Raw genomic sequence first — 18072 nt, 5'->3', positions numbered from 1 at the left:
TGCATCAGGAAGAGCGTTGCCAGCAGGTCGAGGGAGGTGATTCTCCCCCTCTACTCAGCCCTGCTGAGGCCACATCTGGAGTACTGCGTCCAGTTCTGGGCTCCCCAGTGCAAGAGAGACATGGCACTACTGGAGAGACTCCAGCGTAGGGCTATGAAGACGATTAGGGGACTGGAGCATTTCTCTTATGAGGAAAGATTGAGAGAGCTGGGTCTGTTTAGCCTGGAGAAGAGAAGCCTCAGAGGGGATCTTATCAATGTATACAAATATCTAAATGAGGAGTTTCAAGAGGATGGGACCAGACTCTTTTCAGTGGTGCCCAGTGACAGGACGCAAGGCAACGGGCACAAACTGAAACACAGACAATTCCATCTGAATATGAGAAAAAACTTCTTGACTGTGAGGGTGACAGAGCACTGGAACAGGTTGCCCAGAGAGGTTGTGGAGTCTCCTTTTCTGGAGATATTCAAAACACGCCTGGACGTGATCTTGTACAACATGCTCTAGGTGACCCTGCTTGAGCAGGGGGATTGGACTAGAYGATCTCCAGAGGTCCCTTCCAACCTCAACCATTCTCTGATTCTGTGACAGTGGAGGCTACCTGCCCCCTGTGTAGGGATATAGGATACAGTGTAGAGGAATACAGGCATGGGATGATAAGAGCTGGGGCACAGGCTGGCAATGAAGACCCCAAGGCTATAAATGACTCACCAATAGTCAGTTAAAGAAATGCAGACCTGGAGCTGGACAACATCCGTTTTAAGAGTAACAAAGAGAACAAAGAAATGATATCTAATATATGTAAAATGGACCGTGTTATGGTAAAAACAGATATAACATGGAGCTGCAGACAAATGAAGAAAGACCAAAGTGTACAAGCATGTTAGCAAACATAAAAATTACACTAAGTGGATCTTAGAGTGAGAAAAAAGAAACCATTAACATGACATCATTGTTCTCCCAAAGAAGGACTCATGATGCGATGCCTCACGGCCCCACACATGCACTGGACTGAAGCCATCAACCTTAGGACCCAGAGGGGCAGTGGAAGGATGAGCATAACAACAGGAAAAAGGGTAGATACTAGGAAATGAGTGCATCACAGTTTTAACTGTATTATTATTATTGAGACTTTTCTGTACAGTAATATTTGTTTCTTTTTATTTCTTTTTTTTTTGGTAACAATTAGATTTGGACTAACAATGATTCTTGGATGACACTGATAAGATTTCAAATATACTAACAGTAAAATCTTGGCTTTACATTCAAGATGTTTCCTTTTTTTCACCTATAAAAAGACTTTGCCTGTAATAGTGCTCCTATGCTCTTTCTCTAAATTAGCATGCTGACTGATGTGAATTCCACATTTATTTCATATATGCCAACAGGTACTTCCCTTTCAATATGGTTTTAATACCAATATCCCCATCCATCCAATGGGTACAAATCACATTTGCAAGATGTATACTGTTTATGATTTCTGAACTGAAATTTTCTTTTCCCTTTCCTATATGACACCTGCAGTGATACTGCCCAAAAATAATTGCCATGGCACAGTTCTACATTTCCTTTGCAGCTTGTTCCCTTACTGCATTTTAAAGAAAGAAGAAAAGCAGTCAGGATACAGTACAATTATTCTGCCTTCCAGGAGGTCTGTATGTCTGATGAACTCATCCTCATAAAGCTGAAAAAGGCAAAATCCAGGCTAATATTGCTACTTTGATTTGCCAGTAACCATATTTCAACCAATAATTCAGAAATTACAACAGCTTGAGAAAGAAAAAAAGCAATTCAGCAAAGGGACTTTGGCGAATTTTACAATGAAATTAACTTAACCATCATATTTACATGTTTTCAGTCAGCTCTTTATTAAACCTTCCCAGGGCACAAGAACCCATAAATATTTAGAAAATGAAAGAAATAAAAGCACAGTAACTTTTTTCAGTAAAACAACACCTCCCTGACTACATACACACATGTAAACACTGAAGAACTTGTTGGCCGTTTTAATGTGCTTTGTCAGACTGGAAGTCATCTGTAAGAACTTTTACTCGACAGAAATATGAATTAAAGAATGAAATAACATTACCATTCCTGCGAAAGGAGTGAAACCTTTTTACCACTGTAAGCAGAACCAGGAAACAAACCTCCTGCTGGGAACAAACCTGTCTATTGCTAATAYGCTTTATTCTTGCCGAGTTGTATGGAGAGAGATTCTGTGTCATTAGCTAACACAAATCCAGGCTCAAAGAGATCTTTGAAGTGACAAACCTAAAATGACAGGGGATGGAAAAACAAACTGTGCACCCAGCAAGGCAGAGTTCTCTTTAATGTTGAGTGTAACTGGAACATACAATAGAACAGGAATATTAGCTTTAAGGTCGGTTGTACAAACAACATTCAATGAGTAGGTATGAGTTAATGAATGATACATGCAGGGGAAGATCAAAGGGTGCTAAATTCTGATGACAGGACTCCTGATTCAGAGGGACACTTATGCCCATGACTTCTCCTGTTAAGGCCCTCAGATGGTATAGATGGTTGCAGCTCATTTGATGGCAATGGAGCTGTGATAATTTGCGTCAGTTGAGGGCTTGCCTCGCTGATTTTGTTGGGACGACTCACAGATCCCTTGCTACCCTGGGGTCTGAATTAGGAAATGTGGGTCCACAGGAGGTACAGTACTGCAGCCATAAGAAATGGCATGAACAAGACACTGAGCAGGTAGGAGCAAACAGCAGGATTAGACTGAATCAAGGATAGGAAGAAGAAAAAATATTTATGTAAGGCCTACAGAGTTTAAAACTGGTATGAGATTTAAAGGGAGCCATTTGTACCAGTGCCTTGGGCCCTGAGCTTGTGCAGTCCTTCAAGGACTGACCCCACTGCTCTTCTCTGCTCCCAGATGCTAAGCTCCAGCAGGATTCTCACATGAGGGCGTTTTTGCAAGGACCAGTCTATTTGTGGCTCTTAGACCACGTCTGATGACCTGGCACACAGGATTATCCTGATGGCTAAGGTACTCAGCTGGGATGTGCTAGGGGTAGAACCCAACAGTGAGGTAAAAAGAGGTCTCCTGGCCTCAAGGAAAGTATCCAGTGAAAGTGTCCAAGGAAAGTGCTCTGGGCACTGTGGTAAGCACGTCTAGTCCTCAGTTGTCATTTCTATGAGGTTCAACACGGGAGAACACCTGTCAGCCCTTTGAAAACCTCCTGTTGCAAGTGAGGCTTCCAGACATTCAATGGCATCTGGAGGTAGGGGGTTATTTGAGGGCCAGCTGGCAGAAATGTCAGCGTCTCTTGGACTAGACAGCATGATCTGAGCAAGTGCTTTGAGTATTTCAGCGGCATATGAACCTTGGTGTCTGTGACTAACATGACAATGAGTTACCCTGGGTCCCTTGTGGATACGCCCAAATATTTTTGTGAATCTGAGCCTTGAGCTTTGGCCTGCATCCTCTTTTCCTCCAGTCATGAAGTGCATTGTGATTACCCTTTCATGTAGCTTAGAAGAACTACTGTCAGTTATTGTTCTGTCTTCTCTGGTCTGGACACTTTAAACTCAGAAATTAAAGAACAAGAAGTTACCAAGGGCACATAGTATACACCTGAGACCTGGGAACGAACATCAGAGTCAATGGCTTAACAGTTAGGAAAAACATTCAATCTCTCCTTGAAATCTCCYACTAAAATTTCTAAAAGTGACAAATTCTGTGCCTGACTTTGAAACAAGTTTTGAGGCACCTGGGATTTGAAGATGAAAAAGTTCAACTTCAAATAACAGCAACTGAAGGCAGAACAATAAAGCACTGTGATTAACATTATACAAATCTACAAAAACTACTTGTTCTGTTTCATTTAGGGAGAACACAAATAATACCAAACGGTGAACAGCAGGTGTTCTCATTTATGTTGTCTGACAATACAAGAGCTAAAGAACATCCCATTTCTAGAGACACAGGTTTTTCATCAGAGAATGGCTGCTGGTTGAAAACCAAAATGGAACTTAAGAAAGCAGTTTTGACAGCAGTGTTTTCTGAAGTTAAGGCTGGAAACCCTAGTGAAGAATAAGGAAAGAAACACCAACCATTTTCTGCTGCCCCTCAAAACCAGCCTGCTGGGTAATGTGCCCTCTTGCTGGGTGGGAGATCATGTTCAAAATTTTTTTGTGACTGATACTTCTAATTTCTTTCTTTCCCATCTTAAATGAGTAACCTATGTAATGGGCTGTGATGTCATTCTGTCTGACCCAACAGGTAACTTACCAGTCCAACCACAGTGACAAAAAAAAATAGTGTTAGGTAGCTTTTGTAATATATCTTCCTCTATCCTGATTCCCATTTAACTGCTGTTGCCTCCTGTTGAAAATAGAACCAGACATCATTACAGGTGTAATCCAGCATGACTATTCTTATATTTACAAAAGAGATGCATACAGAATAGTATAAACTGTCCTCATATGCTCACAGTTATAAAATATTTGTAATACTAACRAAAAACAGTACGATTGTAATTCACGTTTCATAATGATAGCATATTGGGTGCAATCATCATAAACAGCCCTTCACCTCCTCACCAGCTAGTAAAAGTGATAATCAAAAGCATACACCTTATAAGCATTGATGATGCTAGACTGAGAGTACGAGCACTGTGTACAATTTGGGAAGCATTTACAGATTTACGAACTCTGAAATTGCACTTCCTTCATCTAGTTCATGCAGTATGTAAACAAAATGAACCAAGACTACAATAATTGAGCCTTTTTGATATCACTGAAAAGATTTTAATCAGTTGAAAGGAGGACCAGTTAATTGATTGTCGTCCAATTAAAAGAATGATCACTTGGCAAAGCTCCCAAATAAGTTTGTGTAATTTCTACTAAACCTACTTAAACAGAGGGTTAGACAGCTGCTGTGTGCTTTACACGTGGACACAAGAATATAAAATTTCCCTTCTTGTGCATCTTTAACCACAGAAAGTACACACAGCAAAAATGGGAAATTTCACCCATTTCTAACTGGGCTGTGAAACTTTGCATATCCAGTTGCTCAATTAAATAAATCTTCATGCTCTAAAACAGGAAGAGATCCTCTTGCGCTGTACATGAACAGACACAAATGCTAGAAACAATTCTGCTTGTCACTTATAACGGGGCTTCTGAATTCCTGGTGCTTACCCACAGGGGATGGAAATAGTATTAAATACTGTAGGTATGCCAGATGGATTTCATTTCAGAACCAGACAAATCAGGCAGGCAAACCAGAAAGGCAAATGCCTTCTTTGAAATACCTTTAGTATTGTGGCATTCTCTGTCTATAATTACCAACTTTTTTTAGTGCTTACTAGCCATGACCAGAAACTGCCTCACTGACATAAAATTAGCAACATTTCATTGAAATATTAAGTGGTTCACAAGACTCCCCGGGCAATCTTTCTCTTCCAGAAATATATCGACTTCCTGAGGAATGATGAAAAGATCTGACCGTGTAGCTGTATAACTGCACTTTTCTTTGATGTACTTAGAAGTGTCATGAGTTAAAAGAATAAACAACCTGAAAATTGCTAGGTAGAACTGAAGTAGGTCTGGAAGTTGCATTATGTCATGAAAATTGTGACATGAGATTTAAAACAATTGCTTTAGTTCAGTCATCTTCACAGTCTGGCTCAGAAAACTGAAAACCTGAAACCATTGCCCCAGATCTTAGAGCCTGATGATTCTAATGCTTTGGGCTAAATGGAAAAATGTGGGTGTGAAACAATACATTAAATTAACTCTTCCAGGTGGGTGGTTCGATGCTTCTCAAGGCAATTGCTCATGTGCTTTTATTGAAGGAAGTTGATATTGGTGCTCTCCAACCACATTTTAATCTCCTAAAGCAAACACACACACACAAACGAGTGTCCTTACTAAACCAGGGTCAAATCCTGCCATTCCATTTACATCGATGGGAATTTCTCCAGAATAAGAAATTCAGCAATTTTCTTTAAGGTCTGCGTTAAATTGGGCTTCATAGTGGAATTAATAATAGGAAATCAAATAGGAACCTCAAAAATATATGAATAAATGATTTAAACAACAAAATACTTTAATATAGCCCTAAGCACTGCTATAAGCCTGTTCTGCAAGGTTTTTCTGTCAAATACATATTAATTATCTCTCCATCATGTCACACTTTCCAGACATAAAAAAAGATTTTTTTCTCATAATTATCAGAATAAAACTATATATTTCTTTGTCACAGGATCCATCTCCACTCCTGAAGCAGTACGAAGGTGTAGACAGAGTCCTCAGGTGGTATACAAAAAGTGACAGTGCTTCTCTCAACCCCCTGACAATTCACTGCAAAGCTTCTGAAAGCAAATAGGTTGGCAGTGAGCGAAAGGTAACCTTTCCTCCTGCAGCATTTGTATGATGCCAAGGGAGAGGGCAGGAGCACAGAAACTGGAGGATGGCTTCAGTCCAGCCAGGATCTGCTTTTCCTCTTGAGTAAACCTTCAGAAGAGCCCGGCATCCAGGAGCATGAAGAACTCCCCACAGTGCCAGTGTGGGGGGACACTCAGCTGGGGACTGGGATTGCTTTCATTTTTCATATCTCTCTCCTAGAAAATATTTATTCTATAGTGCATACCAGCTGTTAAATATTGCAGTCTGCCTAAAGATACCAGCTCTTCAAAAATGTCTCATCATCATAAGTTTCCCTCCCTTTTCCTTCAGATTTTTTCTTTCTCTGGTTTATTCCCTAATCCTTTCTGTTATTCTCAAGTTTTCTCTTTTTTTCGTTTGTTTTTTTTCAAATCCACATCTCCCATTCCCTATGGCAACACTGCAGTTTTTAACCATGAGTCAGTCTATAGCATGTTCTAGGTGGGAGAACCCTCCTTTCTGAAGGTGGGCCACTGGGCAACTAAGAATGCAAAAGGCAAGAAGACAGAGGGAGCAAAAGCAAAAGCAGACCTATCTGTAGCACACAGCTAGCTAGACTATAGCCTGCCCTTGAGGATGGGAATGGTAGTTCTGGTCACACTCAAGGTGTGTTTTATAGTGTCTACTCACTAGACAGAAAACATAAGTAATTCTAAATATATCTGTTGGGCCAGGTGCCTCAACAAATTTGCAAGTTAAAAGCCAGAATCTCCTTGCGTGAGAGACTTTACAATACATGATCAAATGTGTCCCTGCCCAGTCAAATCTGACCACTGTCACAATTTATATGGACATAAAACAGAAGGGAGCTCTCTTGAGGGAAAATACTAAGATGCCTTACATATGCTTGTAAGGAGTCTACCCAAGTTTGATTGTAGCATTCAAAAAAGAAGAAAAAATACTTAATGAAAATCTAATAGACAGTGGAGTCTGGCAAGCAATAATATTGAATTAATAATATTGAATTAATAATATTGAATTGATTGAATTGAATTAATTAATTGAATTGATTTAATTGAATTGATTGAATTAATTGAATTGAATTAATTAATATTGAGTTAAAAAATCAAATAGGATGGGGAGATGCTGTGGAGTATCTGAAAGCATCTGACAGCATCTGACTTCTGTTTGGTCCTACCAGAAATAGGGAATCAGTGAAGAAATATATCCCAAGTGGTGATAGAGTCAATGACAAGTTTCTGAATTCCAGGTCTGAGTCTTAATGTGATATTGATGTAATGGTGATAAGATCTGTGCGGCAGGGAGAGCTGGCAACACAGTGAATGTTTATGGATACACAGGCAAAGCTGCACTACTGGTATATATTGGCATTTAATGACCGGCTTCACAGTGGGAAATGCTAAGGGCAGGACTTTGCCTAGTGGTGGTTTTAACTGCTGAGGTATTGGAAAAAAATCAAATTCAGCCCTAGTTTGGGTGGCCATGACTCACGCTGAAGTCATGAGGATAGTACTTGCTGATAAAGAACAGACTTGTGAAACCACACAATGTACAAAACACCACAGCTGGTTCACTGCATTTCAATAGCCCATGAGCGCCTGATACCCTCAGACTTTCTTAAAATGCTCAATACACAGTATAACAAAGTGTTACAATATAATGCATTTCCAAATTATGTCAAATTGAAATTCATACATGGCTGGCTGCACCAATACATACTAATAGAGCAGAACATTCCTATCTCTAATCCTTTCTGACAGTGCTGGTTTACATTGTCCTCTCTAGTGTCTCATTATGCATGTTCTCACTACTCTTATAAATTTTCATTGATGGCTCTTCTTCCTTATTTAAAATGCAAACATCTGGATTAAATCAACTGAATTCACCCTGTCAGTTTTGCATATACTCAATAGGTTTTAAACCAGAACTCCCAACTTGTGTTTATTTTCAAACCTTCGTCATTAAGAAAACTCAGACTTCTAGTTGATTGTTTGGCTGTTTCCAGACATGGTCCTTTGAATGATTTGTGCTGGAATGAAAATATAATCATATTGATTTGTTTTTTGTTAACAAGCTGTAGATTCACAAATAATATAGATATGTGGCTACATAGCCTGCATCTTTTATAACAAAAAATTGAACTGAATTGAGTCTCAGCCTGAGAAAGAATTTCTTACCTGAGCCAGGTATGTGACTTGTGCTCCAGTGCTGAGCCACCGGCACTAGAAAAGCTGGTGGGTGTTAACCAGGCTAGCATGGAAAAGTTTGTCCATGTGCAAGACCAACTCCACCACAGAATTTTCGGGGTGGGGGGGGGGGGCAGCAGTGGGTCATCCTCCCTATATTGCCCCTTGGTGTGCTGACGCCTAAACTACATTTCTAACTTTCCTTCTGAATCATGCTTTATTGAGACATTCTCCTCAGCAGGGCATCTATGAGGGACAACCAGAGCTAACAAGCTGTGTCACAAGCAATTGGTGCAAATTATCTCAGGAACACTAAGAAAAGTGAAATCTATTTGTGGAATCAAAGTTTAATAGAAACAAAACAAAGGAAAATTCCCTAGTAACCACAGAGAAGGCTGGAACCATCCTTCAGATCAGTGAGGAACACCATGCACAGCAAGCATCTTTATCAGAAATAGTGTTACCCTTCTTCCCCAACATCACATTATAAAAGGAAGTCTGTGTACCACAGGGTGCAATGTAAGCCAAAAGACGATTAACAYCAGATGCCACCCAGAAGCTTTTGATACAAAACTTTTAGTGTGRCCTCACAAAGCCCAGGTGTGCTCCAGCTGTGTAAGGGAGAGGAACAGTTACATCCTCTCTCCACCAGTCCTTCTCCTTCTAGAACAGCAAATATTTCACAGTCTCAAAGCGACAGCTTTTACTTATGGCCCCCTCTTGATCACAGCTATTTAAAGTAGTATGTTGGAGTTGGAGCTACAGCAAATCTAGCCAGGTTGAAACAATAGTGTGCACATTTGCAAGGGAAGTGCTTCTTGTTCCACAGTGGCCCGGATGGGGCCACTTGGCTTGGATTGTTTGGATACATGGCTGTGAGACATGCCTTGGCTGCTAGTTCCAACCCACAGCAGGTCTTGAAATAGTATCAGCTAAAATTATAATTCAAGTAGGAAAGAGATGCAGGACAGTAATCAAAATGGCATCATTTCTAAGTCTAGTATATCACTAACCTCCTCATCTAGAAACAAGTGCTATACAACATTGGTAGATGTCACCTTCTCCTGATATACAGCAGTATTTACTGTCCCTATAAATTTGGAAGTTATTTTTCTTCAAACTTTCTTCTTCGTCCTTAGACTAGTAAGGATCTTTGGGGCCTTTCTTCCTTTTTTTGATCTAAACTGGAAGACAATAGCCACCAAACTATCAAATGTCCATTAACTAGGCATTTTCAATGCCTAAAAAAGTCCCTAATGTGTTCTTTACTTGCCACAAATGAATTTTAAGGACCTCCAAAATGCTGAAATGGATATCGTGAAATTTGTGACTGCACTTGCCATCATTATATAATCAGAGCCACCACCTGAAATACAGATATTTCTATAATCCAAAAGAAGTGCCCACTTGAATGGAGGATTTCTATTCAGGCCAGACTTGTAGGAAGAGTTGTAAGAACCACATTAAAAAAGCCAAATTGCCTCTTCTGCCATTTCTGCTCTATTAGCACTTCATTTGGTGGCACCATGCAAAAACAGTCACAGAGCCCTTCTCTCCCTCCCTGGCTCAGATTGGAGCTGTGAAAAACTTTATTTTGCTAGTCATTTCTTTGAATATAACCTTGTGTTTTCATGAGAGCAAGAAACATCATAAATACCTTAAAAATAGACCATGGTGAAGCAGGATCTGAATCACCACTGGGTTCTGACCCTAGAGGAGGTCCAGTGAGATCTCTTTTCAACCTCTTTTAAACCTCTTTTGGCCTGAGTACTGAGACAGGAATAAGCACAGGGAACAAAGGCTCCTTTTCCTCCCTCTGGGTTTCTTCTAGGGTCACTAAATAAACAGGACACCACCAAAAGCAACAGTCTTTATCACAGATTTCTCATCCTAACAGAAAAACAAGAAAACCTGCAGGACCCAAAGTTCAGCAAACTGCTTGGCCAAGGCAGGGTAAAGTAAAAAGTAAACACAGTGCCAGAGTAACAGCCTGCATTGAAGGTGTTTTTAGACCAAGGATTAGAAAAGCTTTTCAGAACATGCAGTGAAAAGAGGATCAAATGTCCTGCTTCTTCTCCAGCTTCTGTCTCTGGCTATGTAAAAACAGACACTAGATAATGCTACAAGGCCTCTTTGCACGTCATTGTTGGAACTCTCAGATAAGTTTATTAAAGTGCTGTTTTATTTCCAGATGCCATGTTACCCACTATGCTGGGATAAAGCCACTGGGACATGACTGGTCAGTCTGGTGCGAGTGGCAGACACATTTTGAGAGGAAAGTATCTTTCTCTGTTTGCCTCACTTGATTAAAGAAAGAAAACAAAAAGAGCTTGGCTTACATTAAGAAAAGAGACATCCAAAGCTGCAATGCTGAACTCTTAGGTACCTTGTGGCCTAGTGTGATATGACAAGCAAGGTCCACCTGAGCTAACCAGTTCTTGTACTCACCACAGAATATAAGGCCTAGAGTCAACTACTGCATTCACTGATTTCACTGTTGTGATGGAGAAGAAGATAGCTGGAAAAAAGTGGCACCTTCCAACTGTTAGCAACTCTGTCTGTGTTAGTTAGTTGCCCAGACATTTGCATACGCTGGAAAAGGTTCTTTTCRTGTTCACCAGAAGTTTGTAAAAACAGTCCCATGTTAGAATATTTTTTAAATGTATAAAATTATGTTCCAAGCTAGGCCTGGATATTAGTCTCCCCTCACATGACAACTTGAGCAGTTTTGAAAACCAAAAGTTCTTGAAACAACCTGTAATGCAAGTTTGAAAATTAGTCATCAAATATTGTGATAATTTTAAATATTACTTTTATCCCAATTTTTAAGTTACTATAAATTAGTTTTCAAGTAGTTTGCAACTGACAAATAGAAATGCTTTCCTTTAAAAATGCCAAATAATATCAAAACTTTTTAGAAATTTGTCTGTAAAACAAAAATTCACAAAATGAATATTTTCCTAAGGACACTTTTGGTTTCAGCCTAGAACCATTGCCAAAAAAAAAAAATTAGGGGAATGGCCTGACTAAGTCTAGTTATATAATGTCAGGGAAGTAGTGTCTGCAGGGATGAGAAGCAATTAAATGTTCAAGCAAAAAATCAAATTGAGGACACTGTGCTCAGAAAGTTAAAAGTCATAGGGCCAGCAGAGAAAATTTGGAAAAAAAACAAAGGTGACTAGAATTTAGTAAGAAACAGAGACTTCTTGGGGTGGAATCAGTATGAGAAAGAGATTTAATCTTCTTTGTGAAAAGAGTAAATGGATGAGAAAATAGAATATCAATATAATTGCCAGAATGAAGAACAGGGTGACACAAAGCTGACATGATATAGAAAAGAATTTAGAGACTGGAAAAGAAAATTTGAACATACCAGAGTAAAGTGTCTCGCTCTTTTTCTCTGTAATAACAACGATACTTGCTGCTGTCACGTAAGTGTCCTTAAGACAGGAGAATGCTCATCAACTACAGTCCAAATGTCTCCATAAAAATTTTTAAGGTTGTTGCCATCAAACTGCCAAATGTTGACATCCTTAGCAAATTAATAATTTCATGTATCTAGGGCATTAAAGGTATTCTGCAATTTTTAGTGTGTGCTGGAAGAGCAGCTAATGTATTTGTTGGTAAATTCAGGCTGACAGGTTTCCTTTGCTAGGAAAGAGGCTCAGTTTCATTCAGATCTCAAAACCTTGAGGGTTATAGCAATAGCTAATGCTTCACAAGTGAAAGAAAACAAAATGTATGGACTTAACATCAAAACATCTTCTTATGAAGGCATATTTCTCTAAAACAAATTTGTCAACAGTGGGTACAAATCATGCATATTCAGGCAAAGTTTTATTCTTCATGAAAGGAAAGCTGAATCCAAAGATGAATTGCACCCATCCAAGATGAGTTAAATCAAATCCAGTCTGCTAGATTTTTTTATCATCAAATATTAAGCAGATGAGAGAAGTCAGAAATTAAAATAAGCTCTTAAAATATTGATAAGACTGGAGTTGTTGGGATGAAGACTCTTTGCTTTTCCTTTAATTCTGTATGATGGTTTCTCACATACCACTGGTTCTGTTTGTTTAGAAACATATTCAGTTCTTGCAAGCACTTTTGAAAAGGCATAATGAGTTCTGTGATTTGCACAAAGAAAATTGTTTATAGAAAAATCTTTTCTACTCTTTTTTCTGTAATAGAAAGAGCTTTCTATTCAGCTGTATTTCTTCTTTCCATTCTCTGTGAAGGATGAAGGATTCACTTTGATCAGTCTACATCAACCTTTTTCAACTCTTTGCTCACTTTACATTCAAATGCTTCAGTTATGTCTGTCCTCTCCCATAACAACATTCAATTGCACTTCCTTAAAGCTAACATCAGTTAAAAAGCTTTGGAGATCTGTAACTGCTATAGTTAATATGAAGTGCACGTCTTATTCTTTTCCACCAGTCTGTGTTGAACTGGATACATGGTGGGAAATCCTTCAGTATCAAGTCTTCCTTAGTGGCAATACCTATGTGATTCATGCCACTATACGTTCTAGCAAGACAGCTGCCACTAGTCCATTTGCACAGTATGTGGAGCAAGAAAATATGCTATTTCTCTTTTTCACATATATGTCATGCTAGTGGAATAAACGGAAATGTTCTTCATTTAATCAGCTTTTTACGAAAAACAGGCTGCCAACCCTCAACTGAGGCCAGGAAAAGGGAAGATGTGAGCATGGAAGGCAACCTGGGGATGACAAGTGACTTTCACACCAAGAACCTCATTAAGTTTCCTCCTCAACTAACTTGCTGCAAATTGACTGGTTCCTCTTCTGAGCAGCAAGGGTGCTTCTGGCTCAGAAGGGTACAAGCCAGATAATGTGGATGGCAACCTGCTTCAACTGACTAATCATTTCATGCACGTGAAAGTCAGGGACTCCAGCTTTTGAGTTCCAGCTGTGACACTAAATCTCTTTAAGGACAAAGTCCAGCACTGTTCAGAGTCCAGAAGCCACACCCCTACCCAGTTCTTTCATGCTCCATGCAAAGGGAGAGGTAAATATTCCTCACACTCTCTGCTGGACAACACATGAAAGAGATTGGACATGTCTGGTTGGAAGAAGGGCAGACACATTCTCTTCCACGTCACAGGGAAGCAACATGTGTTTATGGCATTAGGTAATGTGATTAATCACCATCTATGTGATTAAAGGTTCTTCACTGATCTTCACCCCACATTGCTTTCTGTGACACTGTACAGTAGAATTTGGCATAAATCATTTTGATTCATCCTGAGCCAGTGCAGTTTGTCAGGATCTACTATTGTCAAGAAAGGGCAAGCAGAGTTTTTGAATCCTTTTTTTTTTACTTTATAAAATGTTTTGGATGCTGACACAAGATACCTGGAGGAAAACAGAAAACATTGTTGTGTCGGACTAAAGATGCCATGACAGGAGAGGCTTTTTTAATCCTTTCATTGGTGCTGTGCTCCTGTTTTAGTTTTATTGTGTGTCTGTGTTTCTTTAAGTTGCTTTTTATTTTTCAGGTAGTGAAGAAGTGTATTGCAAAGTTCAAAAGTCACAGGAGACATCTTGCTCACAGGGATGGCAGTAAACACCCATTTAAATGTTCTGCACCAAACATAAGTCAACCAAACATCATAACAATCTGCATGGTCTTTTTGAGCTACTGCTGTTAAGACTGATCTTGCAGCAGGATGGAAAGCATCAAAAGGCCTAACTCATCTGTGTGATTGCCAGGGCATAAAAACATGACATTTTACAATTTTAAACAGAAATGTGGAAAAAAAAATTCTTGGTGTTAGGAGCTCTCTTGAAAAATATTCACCTTTCTGAATTACATTTGACTCATTGTGAAGATAATACAAATGTGAATACAAGAATAATTTGGGGTCCAGAAATGATGAAATGAAATTAACATCTTGTATCAAAGCTGTATCCTCTCTGGAACAATGTGTCTAGTGCATATTGGTCACACCAAAGAGATGAGTTCAGTGAGGAACATCTGCTCCACCTTTCACCAAGCTTCAGTGAAATTCAATCAGGATCTCAGCACCTGAGATACACCCTACCAAAAGCGGATGATGCTCTTTATGACTGAAGAGTATCTTTTAATTTACTGCTCTGCTCTAATAAATACTGCTGTCACCCCAAAACTACTGGCTGTCCAGGAGACCTTGGGACCCAGCCACAACTGGCTCTCTGAATGCAACTGCTCACCCACTGACTGCAGCTGCTATTTCAAGAGTTTGTAATCTTACAGTTTCCAGAGAGGAAACTGACCCAAGCTTTCCCTGCCATACAGCCCAACTTACTGCCACATTTGTCATGCAGTTCACTTATTTAGGGCATAAAAGGAGGCCTACAATTGTCTACTGGCAATCAGACAGCACTCAGTGGTGTTTAAATGTCAGGCAGCTTCAGTTCAACAAATACAAGCTATGGATTTTCTTTTCATAACTTATCAGCTCCTTACAGACCATTATACGCATAAGTATCATCTTACAGCGCATACCACCATCAGCTCACTACAGAGATGAGTACTCCAAGAGCAAAGAGTACTTCAATGGTGCAACAGTAGAGGTTAATACCTCTACTATCAGGTGAATTGAACCCTAAAAGTTCAAAAATTTCTCTTCAGTGACCATAAAGAAACCTCAAGCCACCAGTTCAGCTGTAGAAACAACTATACTGTAAACTTAGGGCATGAATCAGTCCAGGTCATATAGCTTTAAATTTGGACATTATCTGGGCTGCACATCCTCCTCCACAAAATATTACAGGTGTCTTGTATAAGCTTTTATTAGCTCTTTGATGGACTTCAGTCATCTTCCTCATTAATCTAGTATCTGAGTGCTTATCAGTCACACTCAAGTTCTCCATTACTGCGAATGCACAGCTATAATAAATAAAATCCTTATTTTTTAAGTTTTCATACTATTACATTACCCTACAATGAGATCTCTAGATCAGCAAATGTTAAGAGCTCATTGATACCATTATAGCACAACCCTGAATAGGGAAATAAATGGGATATTACCAAAAAAAAAAAAAAGTATTATTTCAAGAGCCCTTTCCCTAGAATTACCCTACTTAGTGATTTCCCAGCTCTCACTGCCTGCGTTCATGGCCTGGGAGCTCTGCACATAATGTCATGCAGGGGAGTTGCTCTTTACACGTGACAGCTCTGAAACTGCTATTCTGCATCTGGCAACTGCTGGCTCCGTATTAGTACCTTGCTGTTCCCTTGTCTCAGTCTAACAGTGTCAAAATGCATGGTATGCCTGAATAACAGAAGCATACACCTGAGTGTGTATTTAAGGTAGCTCCAATTCTGGACAGCAGTTTATTGCCATTCAGTGTATTTAATACAAAGAAACTTCTATTAACCTGCCTAACAGTGGAGAACCCTGCCAGAGGGAGCGGGGTTTGCTTTGTGAGAAGGGGGAATAGACAGCTCTTTGCTATCTCATGCTATACCTTCTGCCAGTCCCTCACACCTGCATGTTAGAGCAACATTTGTTAACGCTGCAGGAAGTGGAACCATGCCATAGTACAGCCACTGATTAAATCCCAAGCAAATTCCTACTTCAACAAATGACCAAAGAATAAGGTGCAATTACGTCTTACGCATGTAGAGTACCAATATCTTATCATGTGTTTTTAGATACTTGCCACAGCCTTGTGCCCCAAATCATAACATTCCTCAAATAAATGTTTTCAAAATGTAAACAAAAGGCACATGAAGAACTCTGCCACATGTTTCTTTTCTGAGTCAAGCAAAGCAGCTGACAGTAAGAAGATTGTGTTCCCAGTGGTGTTTGACTGACAACTGGAGTATTGAATGTTGGAGTCACTGCTTGAAAAACTGTATTTCCTCTTCCAGAAAAAAAAAAAAGTAGGTGTTGCAGTCCATTATCCCCATATGGTATTTGTATGGACAAATCTCTTTCCAGAAACTACTGTGCATGTTTGGCAGTTTTACATACATTTTATGTTATCTGCTTCCTTGAAATACACAGAGAAAGAAAACATCATTTAAAACAACAGTTTAAGCTTATGTATCTCTCAAACATTGTCCTGCACCAAGAGGCTACAGTCTCATTAACATGAAATCCTGTAAACAGAAGGATGAAACCAGTGATTTTAAGCAAACCAAACAATCTACTTAATCAAGTCATCCATGTAACTCCTGAATTCAGCTTTCTAGGATGTCTAAATTTCAACCATAATGACATAAGTTCTGTAGCTCCAGTCCAAGTCCTTCTTCATATACTCAACCTCAGTTATTTGCGTGGGGGTTTAGTGAAATCAGTGGGACTGTCACTGCAGCAGGTTCCCGGGTGAGTAACCAGATACGGAATTGGGACTGTGCTGAAGTCGCTTAAAAACTTGGCACTACCATTTTCCTTTCTCAGAGGACTAGCAGGTATATACATGCTTGTGGACAAGAAAAGACAAATGACCAATGTTTGTCATGACAAAATTTCTTTATGCTAAACACACGTAAAGGATTATCAGTCTCACCAGGTTAAATGTGATTCTACTTGGCTACACTTGATAAGAACTGTACTACTCAGTGCTTGGTTTGGTGCACTGTATTTTTCTAGTACAGAAAAAAATATTTCAGTGACCATATCTCACAGTTCCTTTGGATAAAAAGAATATTTTCATACAACTTCTTCTTTTACAGTAGCGTTGCTACATCTCAAGGGAAAAAAACTTTGGATGAAATTCTCTTCTAGCTAAATTGGTCTAAGTCTCATTTTCATTACCAGTATTATTCTAGATTTAGCTAAATACAAGGAACAGAATTTTGTCCAGCAGCTTTGCAGCCCCTCAGGTCCCAAGGCTAAGCCCTTGAGATAAGCCATTTATTCAGATCCCTAAATACAGGTTTAGGTGCCTTAAAAGATCCTTCTAAATTTGGAAGCGATGCCCCACATGTCTGGGCCAATATCACCCTGAAGGTAATTGAATTCATTCTCAAACCACTATCAATAAGAGGCAATATTATTCCTACTCTGTCTTTCCCTCAGGGATGAAATACTTCAGAAAGCTAATGGTTTTATTCAAAGCTGGGGATACTGCCTCCATCTCTTGTCCTTCCCTGCTCAAAATTTTTCCCAGTGTCCTCTGAGGCTGGCATCCTAACTGCAGAAAACCCTTTCAACTTTTTTTCTTTTTTTTTTTTTCGTTACCTCAATTAGCATTCTGTGTCTTTTAAGCCTTCGATCCAGGTAATAATTGACATTTTGCCCTTTGCTCTCTTCAGTGGGCTGTGCTTGCCCCTTCTTCCTTTTTTATCCACATAATACCACAGGCAATTCCCTCCTTCTATTTTACTTCATGCTCATCGYCATTTTAATCTTTTTTTATTTTATCTCACCAGCTCTTTCCTTGCCAGCAAGGTTTATATTTTTGCCTGCACACAGGCACACAAAAGGAGGTCTGATCCGAAATGACACCTATAATCTTGTTTTCCATTTCAAGCATTTTATGAATTCT

This window comes from Apteryx rowi, unplaced genomic scaffold, assembly GCF_003343035.1.
Source record: "Apteryx rowi isolate R43461 unplaced genomic scaffold, aptRow1 scaffold_22, whole genome shotgun sequence".
Taxonomy (NCBI): Eukaryota; Metazoa; Chordata; class Aves; order Apterygiformes; family Apterygidae; genus Apteryx; species Apteryx rowi.
Note: the sequence above shows the minus strand (reverse complement) of the source record.